We start from the raw sequence: 13,305 nt of genomic DNA on the forward strand, positions 1-13,305 counted from the left end.
CTCCCCACGCTGGCTGCGCTCTTTCCCCCTATCTCTCCTGCTGGGTCCACTCTTTCCCCCCGGTCCCCATCTCCCCCTGTGATTTCCCCCCTGCCCCCATCTCCCCCCCTGTGATTCCCCCCCGCCCGATGGGCACAGCGCGGCTTCTCCCAGCTACTCGTGAGTAAGCGAGCAGCCAGGAAAAGCCATGGAAGTAGCTAGACCTCCTGCAGCCACGGGCTCAGCCCGGGGCTGCGGAAAAACCGGGCCACATGCGGATCCGGTTATCCCGGGTCAAGGGAGGATTTAGCCTGGCCTGACCCCGGGATCCCCTGTGCGTCGTCTGCATGCACAGCAGGGAGCCCGGGCCTCGCACCGGCCTAAGTCCTTGTCTAGCAATGGCCCAAATGGTCAATTACTCCTTACCAGTAAGAGCTTGTGTGTGTCATCTTCAACTTTTCATTCTCAGGCACCAAAATGTCTTGAGCTTTCTTTGGAAGGAAGTTCCTCTGCACAGTCATTCAGAAAAAGCTGAATTTAATTGAAGACAGAGTTTGATATTCTTACTGCAGTACTTTTCTGGATAGAAGAAATCCAGTGAGAGCATGTGTCAGATTTCAAATATCAGGAGAAAAGGGGGTATGAAGCCAGTATAGGCTATGAACCTGGTATAATGAGGCAGAAAAACCAAATCAATATACTGAAGCTTGAGTGATATTATGTTTACTGCTGTGCAAAAAAGTTCCCACCATTGCGGCAGATATTTCTGCCTCTCCCCCAAAGGGGCTTTGCTTGCTTGAGACACCAATTTGCAAGAAAACTATATACAATACTCATAAAGGTAGGATTTTTCTCAGTGATAAGTTTATATCCTAGTGTAAATGTACATCCTTCCCTGCTCAAGGTATGGAGCAGAACGGCTTGCTATACTGCACTGGTCGCCAGGCTGTTTCTCAGAAAACCAAACCATTGTGCATTCTTCTGTGTGCAAGATGCTACATAAGCAAAGGAAGATGCAGAGTCATGGTCTTGAGTGTAAGATTTATCTTAAGAGTAAATCTGTAAATTTCACTTCTTCTTTTTCTGCATTCAAGTTTTTAAAAGCTCAAGTTCTTCTCTTCCTAAATAATAAGAAATCTGCAGGTTTTGGAAAATTCTTGGAAGTGTATGGACTTTGACTGTGGATCGTGTTTGGAGACGTAGCTGCTAGCTAAAGTAAGGTCTGGTTTGGGTCAAAAGCTAGATCATTCAAACTAGCCAGTGAGTCTGAAAAAGCTGCTGGTTGAAGGTTTATTTTTAAATCATAGTATCAGTTCTTGGACATCTACACCCCTCGTTTCAGAGCCCTAAGAGTGGCAAGGATTGGTTTGTTTCCTCCTCCAAGCATTTTTCATGATGACTGACATTATACAAGCACTGTCAAGGCAACCAGAAACCACTTTGCTCTAAGTTATCTTGACAAGACGCTGAAGCAATTTACATGGATTGCCTGGCTGCAAGACTCTGTGGTTCTTATGACTGCAGGTCAGTTTCGTTAAATACTTCCATGCACTCAAAAAGATGATAATGATGATGACGAAGATGATGATGATAAACAAAAAGAGTGAATCTTTTTATTCAAAAAGTTTGTGGGGGGAGTGAAGTTCTTCCATGTCCCAGTGATTGTCATTCCCACTCCTAAGAATGAACGTTATCACTCCTCATGAAATTATTTGAAAATACGTTGAGCTTTTGCTTAACAGAGGCTAGTGAACCACCTCTTTTTCACTCTTTGCATTGGTAATAAAAAAGCCAAATAATCTTACAAAGCTTATTTTGAAGAAGAGGAAGAATGGGGAGTGCTTGCTCTGTTCTTTGGAGCTTTTAAATTACTAATGGGAGGTAGCAGCCCGGCCAGACAAAAAAATAAATAAAAAGCAAGGATATTTTCAGCCCATTCTGCCATTATTGCTTTCCATCTCTTCCACTCCCTCTCATTTTGTATTTGAAGTTTGGAACATTAGAGTAAGCATTTGCTGAGTTCACTGACGGCGATTGACTCTGGTGAGTGTCTCTAGAAAGAGTTCTTGGGATTGGCTGCTACGGAAAAAAGAGTGGATTCTGCGTTGAGGATCATTAGGAAAGGGGTCGAAAATAAAACTGCCAATATCATAATGCCTTTGTACAAATCAATAGTATAGCCTCAAATCTATAGCCATATGTATAACCATATGGTGTGCAATTCCAGTCACTGTGTATCAAAGAAGATGGTGTAGAGCTGGGGAAAAAGTGGAAAAGGCCAAACCAGAATGAGTTCCAGTGGGGTGTAGTGGCTAAAGTGTCAGACTGGGAGTTGTGAGATCTGGGTACTAGTCCCCACTTGGCCATGGAAACCCACTGGGTGACTTGGGCCAGTCACAGGCAATCAGCCCAACTCACCTCACAGGGTTGTTGTTGTGAGAGTAAAATGGTTAGGAGGAGGATTATGTATGATGCCTTGGGTTCTTTGGAGGAATAAAGGTGGGATATAAATGCAACACATAAATAAAAATAAAATAAATAAATTACAGGGCTGGAGCAACTCCCTTACTAGAAAAGGGTTACAATTTTGGGAGCTAGGGAATGAATAACCAGGGGTGCTTCAGTTCACTGAAATGCTCAGAACTTTATTCCAAAGCTTAATTTGGCTCTCTCTTTCTCATTTCTGACATGCTTTTTCTCTTTATTCATATGAGAAAAGTGTGCCTCCCCCCCCCAAAAAAAGTGTGCACTTTTTCCCATTGTGAAAGTGTGAAAATGCATTTTTTTTAAAAAAGTACAATTTTAAAAATGCACAACTTTAAAGTGTGCATTTTAAGAAGTGCACACTTTTCTCCCATTAAGGTGTAAAAATGTGAATATTTAAAAGCTGCACATTTTTTAAAAGTCAAACGTTTTTAGAAAGGCACATTTTGTGAATGTGAATACAGGTTCAGGAATTTGTGGACATTTTCAGAGAACAAGAGCTCCCGTTTGCATTCCGCTTGGTGAATGGAGCATTTTTGAGTGATTTGCAAATTGTACTTCTTAGTTTAGAGGCAACTAATTGAGGGACATGATAGGGAAATATAATACAATTTATAATATAATACAAGTGTGAGAATTGAAAAGATGGTATCCCCCCAAAACAGTGCATAGAGAGAGAACTCCGTGATAAGTCAAGCACAATATGCTCCTCTTTTAGGCTGGGGGTTAATAATCCCTGCTAATTGTTTTTCAGATATAACAATTGTCTTCTAAAAGGAATGCTGCTTTTCATGGCTCCAAACTCCAAACAGCCTGAAACAGGAGTGGAGGTTTCAGGAAGGAGAAAAGAAAAAAGATACCTTTCTCCATAGCCACCTTCATGAAATCCCCTCCCCTGTGCTATCTAGCAAGATCGTCAGGTGTAAAGTTGTGCTTTTTCTTTTCTTTTGTCCTTCCTGAAACATCCACTTCCTGTAGACCCACACAGCACTTAAAGGCTCATGTTCCAGAGACTTTTCACATATTAGTCTCCCTCCTAGAGCCAAAAAGAAATCAGAAGTTCCCACCCCTTGGGGAGGGAAAAAAATCCTTAAGATGTTACTTTTTTTCCACTCTCCTAGGAAAAGAAGTCCACTTTGCCATTTTTCCCTCTCTGAGTATTCCCCACTGTTTGTTTGTGTTGACCACCATTTCCCCCTCCACAATGCCCCATCACATTAGGTTCAGTTCATTGCGAACAGTGAAAAATGGTGTCCAGGCTGCTGACACAAATGAATTTATATATGGACAAAATCCATGGTATTGCCACTGCCAGTGGTGAGTTCCACAAAGGGAGAAAGTCAAGAGGCCATTTGCACACACACCCCACGGCCATATGGAGACAATGGATAGGGTTGTTGCGAACATCCGACTGGTTCAGTAAGGGCAGCGAACCCCCACTCACATACACACACACACACACACACACACACATCTGGCCATCACAATCCAAGTCAGATGCCCCAGCAGCGAGCATGGACCACTACCTTTACTTTTGCATGATTAGGGACTTTAAAGCCCCCATTGGCAGGGGGGGGGGAATGCACGATTTCTGGAGGCTCTGTAAATTGTGCATTTCCCCTTCCCCAATAATGGGGCCGCCATTAATGTGAAAGTGGGAAATGTACTTCCCCAGCGGACTTCCCCCTTTCACGCCAATGGCGGCCACCACTAGCGTGGAAGGAAGAAATGCACAATTTATTTAATTATTACAATTTTATACCACCCAATAGCCGAAGCTGTCTGGGTGGTTCACAATAGTTAAAACCATGATGAGCATAAAATCAACCAACGATCTAAAAACACAAATACAAAATACAATATAAAAAGCACAACCAGGATAAAACCACACAGCAAAAATTGATATATGGAATTAAAACAGCAAAGTTTAAATTTAAGTTAAATTAGGTATTAAAATACTGAGAAAATAAAAAGGTCTTCAACTGGCGATGGAAGGAATACATTGTAGGTAGCAAGTAAACGTCTCTGGGGAGCTTGTTCCACAGCCAGGGTGCCACAATTATGGCAGTGGCTGTGGGTGGCTGCCAAGTGCTTGCTGAGACATGGCCTGTTGGGGCAGGAGGCAGCAGCTGCAGGGCAAGTGCCACTGGGCTGAGCACTTGGTGATTGCACCCATCCCTAAGAATGGACCAGCATGAAGAGGTGGAATGGGTGGGGGGAACCCACTGGAGAAATCCACTCTTCAACTCACCCACTCCCATTTATTCACTTTGCACTCCATTTGCAGTGTCTGTTTGCCGTCAGGAATGGTAGCTACACTTGCCTGATGGTGAAAAGGCTTGCAGGAACACGGGGAGGTGAATGTATGCAGGAGTGGACTTTGCATTTTGTTCTGTAAATTTATTATTTATTACATTTATATCCCACCCTTCAAAGAAAAAGACACCAAGACGGCTTACACTGTGGGATTGTGCCGTGCTGTTAGCTATTCATCTTTGTTTTCCTTTGCCTGTGCTTCTTCATGCTGTTCTTTTGCCTTCTTCCCTGTATTTCAGAGAGAGATTCTAGAAACAGACGTTGCTTGCAAAGAGAATTTCTCTGTGCCAAAAAATGAAATAATAAAAAAAGCAATCGTTCTTTTGCTTTGACTGTAATGGGTAGGAAATACGATAGTTCGCTTTCCACTTTCTGCTAGTTGACCTTGGCTCTGTTCAGAGCTTTCAGACTCCAGCAAGTAATGTGTACATTTAAGATTTCCACAAGTCAGCCATGTTATACTACATTTCCTTAAAGAAAACAACCCATATTCTGCTTTTGGGGATGGTTATTGAATTGATGCTAGAAAGATTTTCCATTAAAGAACATTGTTATGGTTTCTGGTGCTATCACATTTGTGTGAAGAGGAGTATCAGTGTGGGTTGCCTTAAGGGAGACGTAAGCAGAAGATTGCTCAGGTCTACTAGTAGATCTCTGGGTGATTTGAAGTAGAACGGCAAGGATTTTTGACTTGACGTTGTATAATGATGGCAACAAAAATAGATCCCCCTTTCTGTCAACTGTACTGCTGAAATGAAGAAAGATTTGGAAGATAACAAAGTGTGGATTTTTAGGTGAAAGGACTGAGAGCTCAATGCAATTCTGCTATTCAAAACTAATTCCTAGACTTGGAGTTCTTTAATTCTAAGTGCATGTCTTTTGTTCCTGGATTCTAGTAAAAGAAGAAGCAAGAAAACAAAGTGGATCCTGCAAGCCCTAAGCCTTAAGGTGATACCTGCTGAGAATCTTTGATTTGACAAAGGAGTGTTAATATTCTGAGATTCACGATATATGAGGATTCCATTCCAGTTTGTTAAACATCGGAACTTGCCTGTTTTGAACCCCCGAATGCAAGCACATTTTTTCACATGGAGCTTCCATATCCCTGGGCTTGCAATTACATTTCCAAAATGCATTCATTAGAGAAGTGTGCACATTTAAAATGTGCATTTGAAAAATACACATTTTCATGCTTTAGTCAGTGTGTATGTGTGAGGTGGGTATACATTTGGATGTTCACCTTAAAAATGCTTTCTGATGATCCCCTCTACAGCAGGGGCTCCCCAATCTTTTTGGGTTAGTGGGCACATTTCCAATATTGAATGTTGTGGGAACGCTCACAAAATGACTGCTACTAGGGTGTTACCCATTCCCAAAATGTCTGCCATGGTGGGCGCAGCTGGTCAGAAAACACCCATTTTCTAGAAGGTAAACTAGGAACTGCAAGAAATGTAACTTTCTCCCAAACTTCAGTACAAGAGGGGTCTGAGCGTCAGACCACAAAAGCACACTTTTGCACACAGTGAGGGATGGCCATTTCAGTGAAATCCAGCCCTTTTTGGGTGTGCCCAATTTCTCTGGAGCAGCTTGCATGTGTGAGCTGAGCCATCAGCTTTTCTCCAAAATATGGGAACTTTCTCAGTTTGTTTTTCTTAAGTTGCCATTTACACAAATTACAGACACAGATTTCAGCTTTAATTTGATTATGTTACACAAATTGCAGCTGTAATGTACTTAAGTTGCACAAATTGTGGGCATAACTTGCTTAATTTCTAGCAAATTATGCCAACAATTTGCGCAAGTTAAACATATTATGGCCACAATTTGTGCAAATTATGCCTGAAATTTGCTAAAAGTATACAAATTGTGAGCACAATTTTCATAAATGGTGATTTAAGAAAGAAAGAAGAAAGAGATGAAAATCCTTGAGTTGGCCCAACTTGAAACAGATTGACCTGGTTTAGATTACATGAGAAACCATGGTGGTTAAGCATTTTGTGCTAAACATTATGGCTGAGTGTGTCGTGTGAGCCATTCCTAATCACGGTGGCTATATAACCACAGTTTCAACACACTCACTAACCATTTGTTGCAAAAGGGTTAGTGGCCTAATAATGGTTTAGTGTGTTGTCTGAACAGGCCTGTTGAGTCTGGCCAGCTCAAGGGAAAGAGAGGCAGAGTCCAGGGAGCTGAGTTGCTGATGGATTCCTCTGACATCCGTTCTCATACTTTTTTGCTCTGACACTCATTTCTTAAAAGAGCAACTATTGAGGCTTAGAGACATGTGGTCCAGAGACATTCTTGGGTTTATGGATGGTGCGCCTGGTGTGTGCAGGGGCATAGGCGTGTGCATGGGGTGCGCCCGGTGTGCTCAGGCACACCCTAATGTCTTGAGCAATAAACACCGAATTAAGAGGGGCATTCAGTAGGGATCCAGATGCAGTGGGAATGGTTCTCTGGCTGCTCTCCGGCGGCTCTGCCACTGCACTGAAAAACTGCTGCTCCTGAGAGAGCATCATTGCTCCTGGCAGTAGGAGCAAAAGGGAATCTTTCTGCCAGGAGCTGCACCCTGTCAGCCACCAGGCCTCTGCTGGAACTTATGATACTTATGACTGAGTATTCAATAAATGTTCACCTTTAAAAAATAATAATTTCCTGGGTGCACACCCTAATGAAATGTGCTGTGCATGCCTATGTGCTGGAGACTGATATTTCACTTTGAATAATGCTGGCTTTCCAATTTATCATCATCATCATCATCATCATCATCATCATCATCATCATCTCAAAAACCTTTAAAAATAAAATAAAAATCAGAAGGGGCAAGAAGTCTGGCAGGTGAGACATTGGAGATCCCAGCAATGGCTTTTTAACAAAGCTTTTAATGGTTGAATTCACTAAGTTGGCACATTGTTTTAACTGTTTTAATAGTTTTACTGCTTTTAAATTATATATTGTTTTAACTTAGTTTATGGTTTAATTTGTTTTTAGCTGTGTATATTTACTGTTTTATACTGTATGCTTTTATCTGTACCACACCCAGAGATCTTATTGATATAGGGCGGGATATAAATGTTTTAAATAAATAAATAAATAAATAAATAAATAAATAAATAAATAATAGAGAACAGGACAGTGGAACACTGGAAGCCCAGCACAGCCAAGTGATTGAAGTCAGAGAATGACCTCTCTAAAAGATTCCTTGACTGTTCATAAATGTGTATTGTATGTCTTGCCCCTTTGTAGAGTATTGTACACTTTGGTGCACATTCAATAAAGGAAGTGCACTGTTTTAATACATTTTCCAACTCCTGTGGTATAAACAGTGCTTCTCTCTCTCTCTCTCTCTCTCTCTCTCTCTCTCTCTCTCTCTCTCAACACTCTTAAGTGCAATTTAGCCTACTTATCTGAAAAGAATACATTCTGGGTGTGAGCTCTTCTTGAGACATACTGACACCTATGCTTGTAGGTGTTTTTATGCTGACACAGCAACTTCTACAACAATGTCTTGCCCAATAACCCTTAATTAAATTATATGGTATTCTACACTCGGCACAACACTTTTCTGTTACAATACAACATTAATATGATTTTTTTATGATTTATTGTAAGCTTTGATGATGAGGATTTTTGAACAAAATTAAATGGTTGTCTGGCACCAAACTGATAGTCTTTGGAAATGCTGGCACCCAAAGCAGATGAAAAATGTAATCAGTTAGAATCCTCCTCTTCTAAATCCACCTATTAAGAAATGAATATTGTGTATATTCTTTAGAGGAAAGTAAAAAATGTGTGGACTATAGCTGACTAAAAAAATGTTTATTTGAGCACCCTGCAGAATATTATAGTAGCCTTTTTTTAGTACTTAATGAAAGCACAATCCAGAGAGCTGCCTATGCATAGTCACAGATGGATTAACAGAGCAATTTGCCCCTTAAAATGTGGGCACAGGGTCCTGCACACCCTAGAATATCCCAAGGGCTGGGGGGATCTGTAAATTTCTGTTGCTCTCCATTTCTCTTTATTCCCAATGTTAAATTTGGCTCATCCCAATCTAATATACACATTTTTGCACACAATTTTCTTAATAGTGAATGTTAGTCACTGATACACATTTTTGTGTATACTTTCTCCAAACATATATGCATGTTTATATGCATTTTGGGTTGGAGAGTCCCATTGCAAAAGCCTTCCTTCCACCTCCCACTCCGTCCTCTTGACCCTGCTGTGGACTCTGGGATCTGTCAACTCCAATGTCCCCCTCCACCTCTGACAGAGGCTGTTCTCAAGAGTGTGGGGAGGAATGGTCTCTGACCCATCGACATTCTTGACGATTCTTGACTCCTGAAGAGTCTTGGAGAATCTCCTCCCCCACTTCCTATGTTGGCTCGTAAATTTCTCCTTCTCCTTCTCCTTCTGTCTCATTGCTTCTCTAACCCCCTTCTCCCACACTAGGGAGAATAAGCCTGATCCTGACAGCACGTGCTTACCCTTGATGCTGGCCCTGTGGGTTGCAAGTGACACACACAGCATATTTGTCAGAAGATTTGGAAAGTGTAACAGCTGGTGGATAGTTAAGTTCTGGTCTGCAGCTTAATCCAGAAGGTACAGAGCAGGTCAGTTCATATTGGATTTTTCAAATGTCATATTTCTCAAGAATGCCTTTCATTCCAAAGGTCATATCCAGAAAGGAGAAGATAACAAAATAACTCTCCGTGCTTGGTCATAGGGCTGTTGTGATTGGATGAAGGAAGGTCTTCAAGGTGCTGTGCATCACGAGAGGAAAAGTTTGCAGAGCAGTGATAGACCAGTTAAAATAGTACCCTTCACTGTGGAGTAAATTGCAGAAGATATTCCAGCTGCTGTGACCCACTCTGAAATTTGGGCAGAGACCTCCACCAACCAAGTATTCCATCACATCCTCCTTTCTGCATGAAAATCCATGCACATTTTTTCCCAAATTTATGCATCAATGGTGTGCATTTTTAAAATGCACACATTTTTTGAAATGCATGTATTCTTCTCTCATGCTTAAAGCCTGTTTGGGCACATTTTGGAAATCTTTGCATTTTTCAAATGCACACGTGCTGTCAAACACATTTTTGGGGGATCCAAATAACACAATGCAAGCTTGTGATTGTGTAGACTTCCAGACTGAACTGGGTAAAATCCTGATTTAAAAATGAACTGAAATGAATTTCTCATATAGGTTTGTGGCCATCTTTGAAATGTATGCATTCTTCTTCCATCGCTTAAGGCATATTGGTGCACTTCCCCCCCCCCCCCCCTAAAGCACAGTTTTTTCATGCACATTTTCCAAATCTAAGCATGCTGTTCAATGCTATTTTTGGAGGCAACAAATCACACTGAAAGCACAGAATTGTTCAGACTTTGACTAAAAATTGCGTGTGGGGCTGTGTTCGGACTGGAAGTTCCGGACTGGGTATATCCTAATAAAAACTGAAATGAAATTAATTTCTCACACATTCCTAAACTGTTTTGCCACATATGTTTCAAATATCAACATTATTTGAAAATTGTTAATGATCTCTTCAGCAAGTGAGGCCATATAATCTCTCTCTCTCTCTCTCTCTCTCTCTCTCCTCTCTTGGGAGAGAGATCAATCCCACTTTAGTATAAGAAACAATATGATTGAATTTTAACCAGCATTTAACCACAGGCAAGGGACAGGATTGGATCTTGTTAATGTTTTATAGGATCCTAATTTTAGATACGTGTCTTGCTTAACAGGATATTCTATATCCACCAAATATGGCTTATTATCAACTATGTATTTTGCATTGCTGCTGTTTTTATCTGGTTGAGCTTTTATATTGTATTTTATATTATGGCTTTATACTGTTGTTTTATACTTTGAATGTTTTTAATTTTTGTGAACCGCCCAGAGAGCTTCGGCTATTGGGCGGTATAGAAATGTAATAAATAAATAAATAAATAAATAAACTAATTTTTATTAAGACTGCACACTTGATCTTTCAGTTTATGTAGTGATAATGGATTTCTGGAGGGTGCTGAACTCTGATGTATCCAAATTTATTTGGACCTTTCCTTGCAAGGAAACATAAAAAACTACCTCATAGTGAGTGAGACCATTGATCCGTACAGCCCAGTATTGCCAACACTGACTGGCAGTAGCTGTTCAGGCTTTTAGGCAAAATTATTTCCTAGCCCTAACTGGAGATGCTGGGCATTAACTTCCTGAGACCTTTTGCATGTGGAGCATGTGCTGTACCACTGAGCTATGCTGTTAAATTTTCATATCTTGGATTTAGCATTAGCTATAAATGTAGGGAGAGGTCCCAATCCCCAGACTGTTATTGAGAAGAAAATCATACTTTAAATTAAGGCTTTGATCCTATACACACATACCTGTGCATAAGCCCCATTGAACTCAGGGGGTCTTACTTCCGAGGAAGAAGTTAAATCTCCAGCAAACATCCCTAATCCCTCTTTTGCCGATATCACAGAATCTCTGCCCTTTCCTTTCCTTTTTCATAGAAAAGGCCAAACAATATATTTTATACTTCAAACCAATTTCCCAGGGGGGACACATGTCTTTCTGAATATTTTTTCATGATGAATGTAAAAGATGCTGGGTACATTTGTAGGCAAACTTTCCTCCTTGAGAGAGTACTACTCTATTTAGGCTGGCTCTTCAAATCTCTAGGTAAGTTTGAACTTCAAAGATTTTTCTTTCAACCCAAAATGTTTTCATCTGTGGGCCACCTGGGAGATCATTTCTTCTTCTTCTTTTTTAGATCTGTGAAAAATGAAATAAAATCTCCCACTTGCTTATCTTGGAGTTACAGACCTTGTTAATTTTACAAGCAGATTTTTATTGTTGATTTTTCTCACCTGATTTAACTACACTCCCCACACACAGCACTGAAATAATTTTACTTCTTTCTCAGATTGTTACAGCAGTGGAAATTCTACCTGCTTATTCTTATGGCACCTTAAGGCGGCAATCCTTAAATGTATGTTGTCTTTGTATTCTGTCTGTTTTATGTTTTTGTGGTTTAAAATTTTGCATTTGATGTTTTAATGTTTTAACCTTTTGGAAACTGCCCAGAGAGCTTTGTCTAGGGTGACCATATGAAAAGGAGGACAGGGCTCCTGTATCTTTAACAGTTGTATTGAAAAGAAAATTTCAGCAGGTGTCATTTGTATATATGGAGAAGCTGGTGAAATTCCCTCTTCATCACAACAGTTAAAGCTGCAGGAGCTATACTAGAGTGACCAGATTTAAAAGAAGGCAGGGCACCTGCAGCTTTAACTGCTGTGATGAAGAGGGAATTTCACCAGGTTCCCCATATATACAAATGACACCTGCTGAAATTCCCTTTTCTATGCAACTGTTAAAGATACAGCAGCCCTGTCCTCCTTTTCATATGGTCACCATAGCTTTCTCTATTGGGCGGTATAGAAATGTTGATAATAATAATAATAATAATAATAATAATAATAATAATAATAAATCCAATGGATGGGTGAACATACCATAATCCGGGTTGCATTTGTGTCTTTACCCTTGCTTTAATGGCTGCGGCCTTTACCCTTGAGTCAATGGCCATGCTTCCCCCATTGCATCAATGGTGGTTGCCATTGACACCATTGATGTAGAAAGTGTACGACTTTGGTGGGTGGGCAGGTGACCGCTGAACACTCACTGGGGCCTTGCGAGCATTCAGCTGGGGGTCCATGCCCATGTCAGGAACATTAACCTGCTTTGGGGGGCTGGATGCAAGGAGTCCTGGGGTCTGCAGGACTCCAAGACCCAGTCCCTAGTGCCAACTTGTTCGCTTGCTTCATAAGCCCTAAGGGAGTCCTGTAAGGTCTGAGAGTCCCCTAGCTCAAGCTAAGTTGGATGTCAGGGGTGGTAGCAGCCTACCTGGCTGGGTTGGTGTTCAATCTGAGCAACCATTTGTCCCTGCTTATATTGCTGGGAGTTTGCTTTTGAACTGCCTGGGACATCTCATTGGCCACTCTGGAAGGCAGATGGCTAGATTAGATAGACCCTTGCTCTGACACAGCAAGGGTGTTTATCAGCTCAGCCACACTGGTTTGATTTGGTACATTTGCCATTTCTTTGTTCCTTGTCCTACAGTCAATAGATGACTCTAGGGGCCTTGCTAGACCTGCCGGGATAAGCCGGCAGGGAGGCGGGGCGACGGCGTGCAAACTTTAACGCGCGCCGCCCAGCCTCCTAGACGCACAACGCGCAGGGACGACGGAAGCCCTGCAGCGCCGGCCATTTTTTTAAAAGTTTAAAGGGGCCACGTGCGCCCGAAGACTGCGGAGAAGGTAAGGGTTTTTTATTAGTTAACCCCCCATCCGCTCCTGATCCCTTCCTGATCTTTCTCTCCCTCCATGTCCCGTGTGTCGTCTCCCCTCCTTTTCCCTCCGTGTGTGTGTGTGTGTCCTGTGTCGTCTCCCCTCCTTTTCCCTCCGTCCGTGTGTGTGTGTCCTGTGTCATCTCCCCTCCTTTTCCCTCCGTGTGTGTGT

This window comes from Elgaria multicarinata, chromosome 6 (assembly GCF_023053635.1).
Source record: "Elgaria multicarinata webbii isolate HBS135686 ecotype San Diego chromosome 6, rElgMul1.1.pri, whole genome shotgun sequence".
In the NCBI taxonomy this organism is placed as follows: Eukaryota; Metazoa; Chordata; class Lepidosauria; order Squamata; family Anguidae; genus Elgaria; species Elgaria multicarinata.